General features: G+C 48.2%; 22 non-coding genes and 1 pseudogene across 22 annotated transcripts; all 23 read right to left on the reverse strand.

Moving 5' to 3' along the window:
• Nucleotides 1-433: 433 nt before the first annotated feature.
• On the reverse strand, nucleotides 434-552 carry LOC123118498 (5S ribosomal RNA). Its single transcript, XR_006458044.1, has one exon. It is a non-coding gene; the product is annotated as a 5S ribosomal RNA (ribosomal RNA).
• A 367-nt stretch (nucleotides 553-919) lies between these two features.
• LOC123118417 (5S ribosomal RNA) lies at nucleotides 920-1,038 on the reverse strand. Its single transcript, XR_006457959.1, has one exon. It is a non-coding gene; the product is annotated as a 5S ribosomal RNA (ribosomal RNA).
• A 367-nt stretch (nucleotides 1,039-1,405) lies between these two features.
• LOC123118703 (5S ribosomal RNA) lies at nucleotides 1,406-1,524 on the reverse strand. Its single transcript, XR_006458248.1, has one exon. It is a non-coding gene; the product is annotated as a 5S ribosomal RNA (ribosomal RNA).
• Nucleotides 1,525-1,891: 367 nt separating this feature from the next.
• On the reverse strand, nucleotides 1,892-2,010 carry LOC123118619 (5S ribosomal RNA). Its single transcript, XR_006458167.1, has one exon. It is a non-coding gene; the product is annotated as a 5S ribosomal RNA (ribosomal RNA).
• Nucleotides 2,011-2,377: 367 nt separating this feature from the next.
• LOC123118446 (5S ribosomal RNA) lies at nucleotides 2,378-2,496 on the reverse strand. The gene has a single exon (XR_006457987.1). It is a non-coding gene; the product is annotated as a 5S ribosomal RNA (ribosomal RNA).
• Nucleotides 2,497-3,277: 781 nt separating this feature from the next.
• On the reverse strand, nucleotides 3,278-3,396 carry LOC123118587 (5S ribosomal RNA). Its single transcript, XR_006458135.1, has one exon. It is a non-coding gene; the product is annotated as a 5S ribosomal RNA (ribosomal RNA).
• Nucleotides 3,397-3,764: 368 nt separating this feature from the next.
• LOC123118363 (5S ribosomal RNA) lies at nucleotides 3,765-3,883 on the reverse strand. The gene has a single exon (XR_006457906.1). It is a non-coding gene; the product is annotated as a 5S ribosomal RNA (ribosomal RNA).
• A 367-nt stretch (nucleotides 3,884-4,250) lies between these two features.
• Nucleotides 4,251-4,369, reverse strand: LOC123118669 (5S ribosomal RNA). The gene has a single exon (XR_006458214.1). It is a non-coding gene; the product is annotated as a 5S ribosomal RNA (ribosomal RNA).
• A 366-nt stretch (nucleotides 4,370-4,735) lies between these two features.
• LOC123118402 (5S ribosomal RNA) lies at nucleotides 4,736-4,854 on the reverse strand. The gene has a single exon (XR_006457945.1). It is a non-coding gene; the product is annotated as a 5S ribosomal RNA (ribosomal RNA).
• A 367-nt stretch (nucleotides 4,855-5,221) lies between these two features.
• Nucleotides 5,222-5,340, reverse strand: LOC123118428 (5S ribosomal RNA). Its single transcript, XR_006457970.1, has one exon. It is a non-coding gene; the product is annotated as a 5S ribosomal RNA (ribosomal RNA).
• A 367-nt stretch (nucleotides 5,341-5,707) lies between these two features.
• On the reverse strand, nucleotides 5,708-5,826 carry LOC123118056 (5S ribosomal RNA). The gene has a single exon (XR_006457682.1). It is a non-coding gene; the product is annotated as a 5S ribosomal RNA (ribosomal RNA).
• Nucleotides 5,827-6,419: 593 nt separating this feature from the next.
• LOC123118403 (5S ribosomal RNA) lies at nucleotides 6,420-6,538 on the reverse strand. The gene has a single exon (XR_006457946.1). It is a non-coding gene; the product is annotated as a 5S ribosomal RNA (ribosomal RNA).
• Nucleotides 6,539-6,905: 367 nt separating this feature from the next.
• LOC123118429 (5S ribosomal RNA) lies at nucleotides 6,906-7,024 on the reverse strand. Its single transcript, XR_006457971.1, has one exon. It is a non-coding gene; the product is annotated as a 5S ribosomal RNA (ribosomal RNA).
• Nucleotides 7,025-7,391: 367 nt separating this feature from the next.
• Nucleotides 7,392-7,510, reverse strand: LOC123118067 (5S ribosomal RNA). Its single transcript, XR_006457692.1, has one exon. It is a non-coding gene; the product is annotated as a 5S ribosomal RNA (ribosomal RNA).
• Nucleotides 7,511-8,102: 592 nt separating this feature from the next.
• LOC123118690 (5S ribosomal RNA) lies at nucleotides 8,103-8,221 on the reverse strand. The gene has a single exon (XR_006458235.1). It is a non-coding gene; the product is annotated as a 5S ribosomal RNA (ribosomal RNA).
• A 368-nt stretch (nucleotides 8,222-8,589) lies between these two features.
• On the reverse strand, nucleotides 8,590-8,708 carry LOC123118476 (5S ribosomal RNA). Its single transcript, XR_006458018.1, has one exon. It is a non-coding gene; the product is annotated as a 5S ribosomal RNA (ribosomal RNA).
• Nucleotides 8,709-9,075: 367 nt separating this feature from the next.
• Nucleotides 9,076-9,194, reverse strand: LOC123118391 (5S ribosomal RNA). The gene has a single exon (XR_006457934.1). It is a non-coding gene; the product is annotated as a 5S ribosomal RNA (ribosomal RNA).
• Nucleotides 9,195-9,561: 367 nt separating this feature from the next.
• LOC123118558 (5S ribosomal RNA) lies at nucleotides 9,562-9,680 on the reverse strand. Its single transcript, XR_006458107.1, has one exon. It is a non-coding gene; the product is annotated as a 5S ribosomal RNA (ribosomal RNA).
• A 367-nt stretch (nucleotides 9,681-10,047) lies between these two features.
• LOC123118487 (5S ribosomal RNA) lies at nucleotides 10,048-10,166 on the reverse strand. Its single transcript, XR_006458031.1, has one exon. It is a non-coding gene; the product is annotated as a 5S ribosomal RNA (ribosomal RNA).
• A 367-nt stretch (nucleotides 10,167-10,533) lies between these two features.
• Nucleotides 10,534-10,652, reverse strand: LOC123118560 (5S ribosomal RNA). Its single transcript, XR_006458109.1, has one exon. It is a non-coding gene; the product is annotated as a 5S ribosomal RNA (ribosomal RNA).
• Nucleotides 10,653-11,019: 367 nt separating this feature from the next.
• Nucleotides 11,020-11,138, reverse strand: LOC123118455 (5S ribosomal RNA). The gene has a single exon (XR_006457996.1). It is a non-coding gene; the product is annotated as a 5S ribosomal RNA (ribosomal RNA).
• Nucleotides 11,139-11,505: 367 nt separating this feature from the next.
• On the reverse strand, nucleotides 11,506-11,624 carry LOC123118459 (5S ribosomal RNA). The gene has a single exon (XR_006458001.1). It is a non-coding gene; the product is annotated as a 5S ribosomal RNA (ribosomal RNA).
• Nucleotides 11,625-11,931: 307 nt separating this feature from the next.
• Nucleotides 11,932-11,943, reverse strand: LOC123118803 (uncharacterized; annotated as a pseudogene).

The raw sequence follows: 11,943 nt of genomic DNA on the forward strand, positions 1-11,943 counted from the left end.
CCCAAGCACGCTTAACTTCGGAGTTCTGATGGGATCCGGTGCTTTAGTGCTGGTATGATCGCATCCGACATGTTTCCCCGTCTTCGTCCCTTATGCTTGCCACTCCCAGGTCCGCTCCAAAGACGATTCTACATTCTCACTACCATTACAACCGTTCCCTAACAATGGATAATGTCCTATACTACTTACTCTCCCGCTCAATCACGGAGACGAGTTTTCCACGGTTTCCACCCCTCCCTCCATACCGCAGCAACACGAGTTTTTTCCACCCCTTTCAGAACGCGCTCTTCGCGCCACAAAGCCGCCCCAAGACGCGCGAGCAATGAGCATCGAGCTTAAACATATCGCAAACGTCAAAAATAATATAACGGGATTAATATATATCGCGCACGTGCGATATGTTTGTCATAAGGCGCAAAAAATAATTAAAAAGGGAATGCAACACGAGGACTTCCCAGGAGGTCACCCATCCTAGTACTACTCTCGCCCAAGCATGCTTAACTTCGGAGTTCTGATGGGATCCGGTGCTTTAGTGCTGGTATGATCGCGTCCGACATGTTTCCCCGTCTTCGTCCCTTATGCTTGCCACTCTCAGGTCCGCTCCAAAGACGATTCTACATTCTTACCACCATTACAACCGTTCCATAACAATGGATAATGTCCTATACTACTTACTCTCCCGCTCAATCACGGAGACGAGTTTTCCACGGTGTCCACCCCTCCCTCCATACCGCAGGAACACGAGTTTTTTCCACCTCTTTCAGAACGCGCTCTTCGCGCCACAAAGCCGCCCCAAGACGCGCGAGCAATGAGCATCGAGCTTAAACATATCGCAAACGTCAAAACTAATATAACGAGATTAATATATATCGCGCGCGTGCGATATGTTTGTCACAAGGCGCAAAAAATAATTAAAAAGAGAATGCAACACGAGGACTTCCCAGGAGGTCACCCATCCTAGTACTAATCTCACCCAAGCACGCTTAACTTCGGAGTTCTGATGGGATCCGGTGCTTTAGTGCTGGTATGATCGCATCCGACATGTTTCCCCGTCTTCGTCCCTTATGCTTGCCACTCCCAGGTCCGCTCCAAAGACGATTCTACATTCTCACTACCATTACAACCCATCCCTAACAATGGATAATGTCCTATACTACTTACTCTCCCGCTCAATCACCGAGACGAGTTTTCCACGGTTTCCACCCCTCCCTCCATACCGAAGCAACACGAGTTTTTTCCACCCCTTTCAGAACGCGCTCTTCGCGCCACAAAGCCGCCCCAAGACGCGCGAGCAATGAGCATCGAGCTTAAACATATCGCAAACGTCAAAAATAATATAACGGGATTAATATATATCGCGCATGTGCGATATGTTTGTCACAAGGCGCAAAAAATAATTAAAAAGGGAATGCAACACGAGCACTTCCTAGGAGGTCACCCATCCTAGTACTACTCTCGCCCAAGCACGCTTAACTTCGGAGTTATGACGGGATCCGGTGCTTTAGTGCTAGTATGATCGCATCCGACATGTTTCCCCGTCTTCGTCCCTTATGCGTGCCACTCTCAGGTCCGCTCCAAAGACGATTCTACATTCTCACTACCATTACAACCGTTCCCTAACAATGGATAATGTCCTATACTACTTACTCTCCCACTCAATCACGGAGACGAGTTTTCCACGGTTTCCACCCCTCCCTCCATACCGCAGCAACACGAGTTTTTTCCACCCCTTTCAGAACGCGCTCTTCGCGCCACAAAGCCGCCCCAAGACGCGCGAGCAATAAGCATCGAGCTTAAACATATCGCAAACTTCAAAAATAATATAATCGGATTAATATATATCGCGCACGTGCGATCTGTTTGTCACAAGGCGCAAAAAATAATTAAAAAGGGAATGCAACACGAGGACTTCCCAGGAGGTCACCCATCCTAGTACTACTCTTGCCCAAGCACGCTTAACTTCGGAGTTCTGATGGGATCCGGTGCTTTAGTGTTGATATGATCGCATCCGACATGTTTCCCCGTCTTCGTCCCTTATGCTTGCCACTCCCAGGTCCGCTCCAAAGACGATTCTACATTCTCACGACCATTACAACCGTTCCATAACAATGGATAATGTCCTATACTACTTACTCTCCCGCTCAATCACGGAGACGAGTTTTCCACGGTTTCCACCCCTCCCTCCATACCGCAGCAACACGAGTTTTTTCCACCTCTTTCAGAACGCGCTCTTCGCGCCACAAAGCCACCCCAAGACGCGCGAGCAATGAGCATCGAGCTTAAACATATCGCAAACGTCAAAACTAATATAACGAGATTAATATATATCGCGCGCGTGCGATATGTTTGTCACAAGGCGCAAAAAATAATTAAAAAGGGAATGCAACACGAGGACTTCCCAGGAGGTCACCCATCCTAGTACTACTCTCGCCCAAGCACGCTTAACTTCGGAGTTCTGATGTGATCCGGTGCTTTAGTGCTGGTATGATCGCTTCCGACATGTTTCCCCGTCTTCGTCCCTTATGCTTGCCACTCCCAGGTCCGCTCCAAAGACGATTCTACATTCTCACTACCATTACAACCATTCCCTAACAATGGATAATGTCCTATACTACTTACTCTCCCGCTCAATCACGGAGACGAGTTTTCCACGGTTTCCACCCCTCCCTCCATACCACAGCAACACGAGTTTTTTCCACCCCTTTCGGAACGCACTCTTCGCGCCACAAAGCCGCCCCAAGACGCGCGAGCAATGAGCATCGAGCTTAAACATATCGCAAACGTCAAAAATAATATAACGGGATTAATATATGTCGCGCACGTGCGATATGTTTGTCACAAGGCGCAAAAAATAATTAAAAAGGGAACTTTGCAGTTCTGATGGGATCCAGTGCTGGTATGATCACATCCAACATGTTTCCCCGTCTTCGTCCCTTATGCTTGCCACTCCCAGGTCCGCTCCAAAGACGATTCTACATTCTCACTACCATTACAACCGTTCCCTAAGAATGGATAATGTTCTATACTACTTACTCTCCTGCTCAATCACGGAGACGAGTTTTCCACGGTTTCCACCCCTGCCTCCATACCGCAGCAACACGAGTTTTTTCCACCCCTTTCAGAATGCGCTCTTCGCGCCACAAAGCCACCTCAAGACGCGCGCGCAACGAGCATCGAGCTTAAACATATCGCAAACGTCAAACATAATATAACGAGATTAATATATATCGCGCACGTGCGACATGTTTGTCACAAGGCGCAAAAAATAATTATAAAAGGAATGCAACACGAGGACTTCCCAGGAGGTCACTCATCCTAGTACTACTCTCGCCCAAGCACGCTTAACTTCGGAGTTTTGATGGGATCCGGTGCTTTAGTGCTGGTATGATCGCATCCGACATGTTTCCCCGTCTTCGTCCCTTATGCTTGCCACTCCCAGGTCCGCTCCAAAGACGATTCTACATTCTCACTACCATTACAACCGTTCCCTAACAATGGATAATGTCCTATACTACTTACTCTCCCGCTCAATCACGGAGACGAGTTTTCCACGGTGTCCACCCCCTCCCTCTATACCGCAGCAACACGAGTTTTTTCCACCCCTTTCAGAACGCGCTCTTCGCGCCACAAAGCCGCCCCAAGACGCGCGAGCAATGAGCATCGAGCTTAAACATATCGCAAACGTCAAAAATAATATAACGGGATTAATATATATCGCGCACGTGCGATATGTTTGTCACAAGGCGCGAAAAATAATTAAAAAGGGAATGCAACACGTGGACTTCCCAGGAGGTCACCCATCCTAGTACTACTCTCGCCCAAGCACGCTTAACTTCGGAGTTCCGATGGGATCCGGTGCTTTAGTGCTGGTATGATCACATCCAACATGTTTCCCCGTCTTCGTCCCTTATGCTCGCCACTCCCAGGTCCGCTCCAAAGACGATTCTACATTCTCACTACCATTACAACCGTTCCCTAACAATGGATAATGTTCTATACTACTTACTCTCCTGCTCAATCACAGAGACGAGTTTTCCACGGTTTCCACCCGTCCCTCCATACCGCAGCAACACGAGTTTTTGCCACCCCTTTCAGAACGCGCTCTTCGCGCCACAAAGCCACCCCAAGACGCGCGAGCAATGAGCATCGAGCTTAAACATATCGCAAACATCAAAAATAATATAACGAGATTAATATATATCGCGCACGTGAGATATGTTTGTCACAAGGCGCAAAAAATAATTAAAAAGGAAATGCAACACGAGGACTTCCCAGGACGTCACCCATCCTAGTACTACTCCTGCCCAAGCACACTTAACTTCGGAGTTCTGATGGGATCCGGTGCTTTAGTGCTGGTATGATCGCATCCGACATGTTTCCCCGTCTTCGTCCCTTATGCTTGCCACTCCCAGGTCCGCTCCAAAGACGATTCTACATTCTCACTACCATTACAACCATTCCCTAACAATGGATAATGTCCTATACTACTTACTCTCCCGCTCAATCATGGAGACGAGTTTTCCACGGTTTCCACCCCTCCCTCTATACCGCAGCAACACGAGTTTTTTCCACCCCTTTCAGAACGCGCTCTTCGCGCCACAAAGCCGCCCCAAGACGCGCGAGCAATGAGCATCGAGCTTAAACATATCGCAAACGTCAAAAATAATATAACGGGATTAATATATATCGCGTACATGCGATATGTTTTCACAAGGCGCAAAAAAAAATTAAAAAGGGAATGCAACACGAGGACTTCCCAGGAGGTCACCCATCCTAGTACTACTCTCGCCCAAGCACGCTTAGCTTCGGAGTTCTGATGGGATCCGGTGCTTTAGTGCTGGTATGTTCGCATCCGACATGTTTCCCCGTATTCGTCCCTTATGCTTGCCATTCCCAGGTCCGCTCCAAAGACGATTCTACATTCTCACTACCATTACAACCGTTACCTAACAATGGATAATGTCCTATACTACTTACTCTCCCGCTCAATCACGGAGACGAGTTTTCCACGGTTTCCACCCATCCCTCCATAACGCAGCAACACGAGTTTTTTCCACCCCTTTCAAAACGCGCTCTTCGCGCCACAAAGCCACCCCAAGACGCGCGAGCAATGAGCATCGAGCTTAAACATATCGCAAACGTCAAAAATAATATAACGGGATTAATATATATCGCGCATGTGCGATATGTTTGTCACAAGGCGCAAAAAATAATTAAAAAGGGAATGCAACACGAGGACTTCCTAGGAGGTCACCCATCCTAGTACTACTCTCGCCCATGCACGCTTAGCTTCGGAGTTCTGATGGGATCCGGTGCTTTAGTGCTGGTATGATCGCATCCGACATGTTTCCCCGTCTTCGTCCCTTATGCTTGCCATTCCCAGGTCCGCTCCAAAGACGATTCTACATTCTCACTACCATTACAACCGTTACCTAACAATGGATAATGTCCTATACTACTTACTCTCCCGCTCAATCACGGAGACGAGTTTTCCACGGTTTCCACCCATCCCTCCATACCGCAGCAACACGAGTTTTTTCCACCCCTTTCAGAATGCGCTCTTCGCGCCAGAAAGCCGCCCCAAGACGCGCGAGCAATGAGCATCGAGCTTAAATATATCGCAAACGTCAAAAATAATATAACGGGATTAATATATATCGCGCACGTGCGATATGTTTGTCACAAGGCGCAAAAAATAATTAAAAAGGGAATGCAACACGAGGACTTCCCAGGAGGTCACCCATCCTAGTACTACTCTCGCCCAAGCACGCTTAGCTTCAGAGTTCTGATGGGATCTGGTGCTTTAGTGCTGGTATGATCGCATCCGACATGTTTCCCCGTCTTCGTCCCTTATGCTTGCCACTCCCAGGTCCGCTCCAAAGACGATTCTACATACTCACTACCATTACAACCGTTCCCTAACAATGGATAATGTCCTATACTACTTACTCTCCCGCTCAATCACGGAGACGAGTTTTCCACGGTTTCCACCCCTCCCTCCATACCGAAGCAACACGAGTTTTTTCCACCCCTTTCAGAACGCGCTCTTCGCGCCACAAAGCCGCCCTAAGACGCGCGAGCAATGAGCATCGAGCTTAAACATATCGCAAACGTCAAAAATAATATAACGGGATTAATATATATCGCGCACGTGCGATATGTTTGTCACAAGGCGTCTCCCGCTCAATCACGGAGACGAGTTTTCCACGGTTTCCACCCCTCCCTCCATACCGAAGCAACACGAGTTTTTTCCACCCCTTTCAGAACGCGCTCTTCGCGCCACAAAGCCGCCCTAAGACGCGCGAGCAATGAGCATGTAGCTTAAACATATCGCAAACGTCAAAAATAATATAACGGGATTAATATATATCGCGCACATGCGATATGTTTGTCACAAGGCGCAAAAAAAAATTAAAAAGGGAATGCAACACGAGGACTTCCCAGGAGGTCACCCATCCTAGTACTACTCTCGCCCAAGCACGCTTAGCTTCGGAGTTCTGATGGGATCCGGTGCTTTAGTGCTGGTATGTTCGCATCCGACATGTTTCCCCGTATTCGTCCCTTATGCTTGCCATTCCCAGGTCCGCTCCAAAGACGATTCTACATTCTCACTACCATTACAACCGTTACCTAACAATGGATAATGTCCTATACTACTTACTCTCCCGCTCAATCACAGAGACGAGTTTTCCACGGTTTCCACCCATCCCTCCATAACGCAGCAACACGAGTTTTTTCCACCCCTTTCAAAACGCGCTCTTCGCGCCACAAAGCCACCCCAAGACGCGCGAGCAATGAGCATCGAGCTTAAACATATCGCAAACGTCAAAAATAATGTAACGGGATTAATATATATCGCGCATGTGCGATATGTTTGTCACAAGGCGCAAAAAATAATTAAAAAGGGAATGCAACACGAGGACTTCCTAGGAGGTCACCCATCCTAGTACTACTCTCGCCCATGCACGCTTAGCTTCGGAGTTCTGATGGGATCCGGTGCTTTAGTGCTGGTATGATCGCATCCGACATGTTTCCCCGTCTTCGTCCCTTATGCTTGCCATTCCCAGGTCCGCTCCAAAGACGATTCTACATTCTCACTACCATTACAACCGTTACCTAACAATGGATAATGTCCTATACTACTTACTCTCCCGCTCAATCACGGAGACGAGTTTTCCACGGTTTCCACCCATCCCTCCATACCGCAGCAACACGAGTTTTTTCCACCCCTTTCAGAACGCGCTCTTCGCGCCAGAAAGCCGCCCCAAGACGCGCGAGCAATGAGCATCGAGCTTAAACATATCGCAAACGTCAAAAATAATATAACGGGATTAATATATTTCGCGCACGTGCGATATGTTTGTCATAAGGCGCAAAAAATAATTAAAAAGGGAATGCAACACGAGGACTTCCCAGGAGGTCACCCATCCTAGTACTACTCTCGCCCAAGCACGCTTAGCTTCAGAGTTCTGATGGGATCTGGTGCTTTAGTGCTGGTATGATCGCATCCGACATGTTTCCCCGTCTTCGTCCCTTATGCTTGCCACTCCCAGGTCCGCTCCAAAGACGATTCTACATACTCACTACCATTACAACCGTTCCCTAACAATGGATAATGTCCTATACTACTTACTCTCCCGCTCAATCACGGAGACGAGTTTTCCACGGTTTCCACCCCTCCCTCCATACCGAAGCAACACGAGTTTTTCCACCCCTTTCAGAACGTGCTCTTCGCGCCACAAAGCCGCCCTAAGACGCGCGAGCAATGAGCATCGAGCTTAAACATATCGCGAACGTCAAAAATAATATAACGGGATTAATATATATCGCGCACGTGCGATATGTTTGTCACAAGGCGTCTCCCGCTCAATCACGGAGACGAGTTTTCCACGGTTTCCACCCCTCCCTCCATACCGAAGCAACACGAGTTTTTTCCACCCCTTTCAGAACGCGCTCTTCACGCCACAAAGCCGCCCTAAGATGCGCGAGCAATGAGCATCGAGCTTAAACATATCGCAAACGTCAAAAATAATATAACGGGATTAATATATATCGCGCACGTGCGATATGTTTGTCACAAGGCGCAAAAAATAATTAAAAAGGGAATGCAACACGAGGACTTCCCAGGAGGTCACCCATCCTAGTACTACTCTCGCCCAAGCACGCTTAACTTCAGAGTTCTTATGGGATACGATGCTTTAGTGCTGGTATGATCGCATCCGACATGTTTCCCCGTCTTCGTCCCTTATGCTTGCCACTCCCAGGTCCGCTCCAAAGACGATTCTACACTCTCACTACCATTACAACCGTTCCCTAACAATGGATAATGTCCTATACTACTTACTCTCCCGCTCAATCACGGAGACGAGTTTTTCCACGGCTTCCACCCCTCCCTCCATACCGCAGCAACACAAGTTTTTTCCACCCCTTCCAGAACGCGCTCTTCGCGCCACAAAGCCGCCCCAAGACGCGCGAGGAATGAGCATCGAGCTTAAACATATCGCAAACGTCAAAAATAATATAACGGGATTAATATATATCGCGCACGTGCGATATGTTTGTCACAAGGCGCAAAAAATAATTAAAAAGGGCATGCAACACGAGGACTTCCCAGGAGGTCACCCATCCTAGTACTACTCTCGCCCAAGCACGCTTAACTTCAGAGTTCTGATGGGATCCGGTGCTTTAGTGCTGGTATGATCACATCCGATATGTTTCCCCGTCTTCGTCCCTTATGCTTGCCATTCCTAGGTCCGCTCCAAAGACGATTCTACATTCTCACAACCATTACGACCGTTACCTAATAATGGATAATGTCCTATACTACTTACTCTCCCGCTCAATCACGGAGACGAGTTTTCCACGGTTTCCACCCCTCCCTCCATACCGCAACAGCACGAGTTTTTTCCACCCCTTTCAGAACGCGCTCTTCGCGCCACAAAGCCACCCCAAGACGCGCGAGCAATGAGCATCGAGCTTAAACATATCGCAAACGTCAAAAATAATATAACGGGATTAATATATATCGCGCACGTGCGATATGTTTGTCACAAGGCGCAAAAAATAATTAGGAAGGGAATGCAACACAAGGACTTCCCAGGAGGTCACCCATCCTAGTACTACTCTCGCCCAAGCACGCTTAGCTTCGGAGTTCTGACGGGATCCGGTGCTTTAGTGCTGGTATGATCGCATCCGACATGTTTCCTCGTCTTAGTCCCTTATGCTTGCCATTCCCAGGTCCGCTCCAAAGACGATTCTACATTCTCACTACCATTACAACCGTTACCTAACAATGGATAATGTCCTATACTACTTACTCTCCCGCTCAATCACGGAGACGAGTTTTCCACGGTTTCCACCCCTCCCTCCATACCGCAGCAACACGAGTTTTTTCCACCCCTTTCAGAAGGCGCTCTTCGCGCCACAAATCCACCCCAAGACGCGCGAACAATGAGCATCGAGCTTAAACATATTGCAAACGTCAAAAATAATATAACGGGATTAATATATATCGCGCACGTGCGATATGTTTGTCACAAGGCACAAAAAATAATTAAAAAGGGAATGCAACACGAGGACTTCCCAGGAGGTCACCCATCCTAGTACTACTCTTGCTCAAGCACGCTTAGCTTCGGAGTTCTGATGGGATCCGGTGCTTTAGTGCTGGTATGATCGCATCCGACATGTTTCCCCGTCTTCGTCCCTTATGCTTGCCACTCCCAGGTCCGCTCCAAAGACGATTCTACATTCTCACTACCATTACAACCGTTCCCTAACAATGGATAAGGTCCTATACTACTTACTCTCCCGCTCAATCACGGAGACGAGTTTTCCACGGCTTCCACCCCTCCCTCCATACCGCAGCAACACGAGTTTTTTCCACCCCTTTCAGAACGCGCTCTTCGCGCCACAAAGCCACCCCAAGACGCGCGAGGAATGAGCATCGAGCTTAAACATATCGCAAACGTCAAAAATAATATAACGGGATTAATATATATCGCGCACGTGCGATATGTTTGTCACAAGGCGCAAAAAATAATTAAAAAGGGAATGCAACACGAGTACTTCCCAGGAGGTCACCCATCCTAGTACTACTCTCGCCCAAGCACGCTTAACTTCAGAGTTCTGATGGGATCCGGTGCCTTAGTGCTGGTATGATCGCATCCGACATGTTTCCGTGTCTTTGTCCCTTATGCTTGCCATTCCCAGGTCCGCTCCAAAGACGATTCTACATTCTCACTACCTTTACAACCGTTACCTAACAGTGGATAATGTCCTATACTACTTACTCTCCCGCTCAATCACGGAGACGAGTTTTCCACGGTTTCCACCCCTCCCTCCATACCGCAGCAACACGAGTTTTTTCCACCCCTTTCAGAACGCGCTCTTGGCGCCACAAAGCCACCCCAAGACGCGCGAGCAATGAGCATCGAGCTTAAACATATCGCAAACGTCAAAAATAATATAACGGGATTAATATATATCGCGCACGTGCGATATGTTTGTCACAAGGCGCAAAAAATAATTAAAAAGGGAATGCAACACGAGGACTTCCCAGGAGGTCACCCATCCTAGTACTACTCTCGCCCAAGCACGCTTAGCTTCGGAGTTCTGATGGGATCTGGTGCTTTAGTGATGGTATGATCGCATCCGACATGTTTCCCCGTCTTCGTCCCTTATGCTTGCCACTCCCAGGTCCGCTCCAAAGACGATTCTACATTCTCACTACCATTACAAACGTTCCCTAACAATGGATAATGTCCTATACTACTTACTCTCCCGCTCAATCACGGAGACGAGTTTTCCACGGTTTCCACCCCTCCCTCCATACCGCAGCAACACGAGTTTTTTCCACCTCTTTCAGAAGGCGCTCTTCGCGCCACAAAGCCGCCCCAAGACGCGCGAGCAAGGAGCATCGAGCTTAAACATATCGCAAACGTCAAAAATAATATAACGGGATTAATATATATCGCGCACGTGCGATATGTTTGTCACAAGGCGCAAAAAATAATTAAAAAGGGAATGCAACACGAGGACTTCCTAGGAGGTCACCCATCCTAGTACTACTCTCGCCCAAGCACGCTTAACTTCGGAGTTCTGATGGGATCCGATGCTTTAGTGCTGGTATGATCGCATCCGACATGTTTCCCCGTCTTCGTCCCTTATGCTTGCCACTCCCAGGTCCGCTCCAAAGACGATTCTACATTCTCACTACCATTACAACCGTTCCCTAAGAATGGATAATGTCCTATACTACTTACTCTCCCGCTCAATCACGGAGACGAGTTTTCCACGGCTTCCACCCCTCCCTCCATACCGCAGCAACACGAGTTTTTTCCACCCCTTTCAGGACGCGCTCTTCGCGCCACAAAGCCGCCCCAAGACGCGCGAGGAATGAGCATCGAGCTTAAACATATCGCAAACGTCAAAAATAATATAACGGGATTAATATATATCGCGCACGTGCGATATGTTTGTCACAAGGCGCAAAAAATAATTAAAAAGGGAATGCAACACGAGGACTTCCCAGGAGGTCACCCATCCTACTACTACTCTCGCCCAAGCACGCTTAACTTCAGAGTTCTGATGGGATCCGGTGCTTTAGTGCTGGTATGATCGCATCCGACATCTTTCCCCGTCTTCGTCCCTTATGCTTGCCACTCCCAGCTTCGCTCCAAAGACGATTCTACATTCTCACTACCATTACAACCGTTCCCTAACAATGGATAATGTCCTATACTACTTACTCTCCCGCTCAATCACGGAGACGAATTTTCCACTGTTTCCACCCCTCCATCCATACCGCGGCAACACGAGTTTTTTCCACCCCTTTCAGAACGCGCTCTTCGCGCCACAAAGCCGCCCCAAGACGCGCGAGCAATGAGCATCGAGCTTAAACATATCGCAAACGTCAAAAATAATATAACGGGATTAATATATATC

Source organism: Triticum aestivum, chromosome 5B (assembly GCF_018294505.1).
Source record: "Triticum aestivum cultivar Chinese Spring chromosome 5B, IWGSC CS RefSeq v2.1, whole genome shotgun sequence".
Classification (NCBI taxonomy): domain Eukaryota; kingdom Viridiplantae; phylum Streptophyta; class Magnoliopsida; order Poales; family Poaceae; genus Triticum; species Triticum aestivum.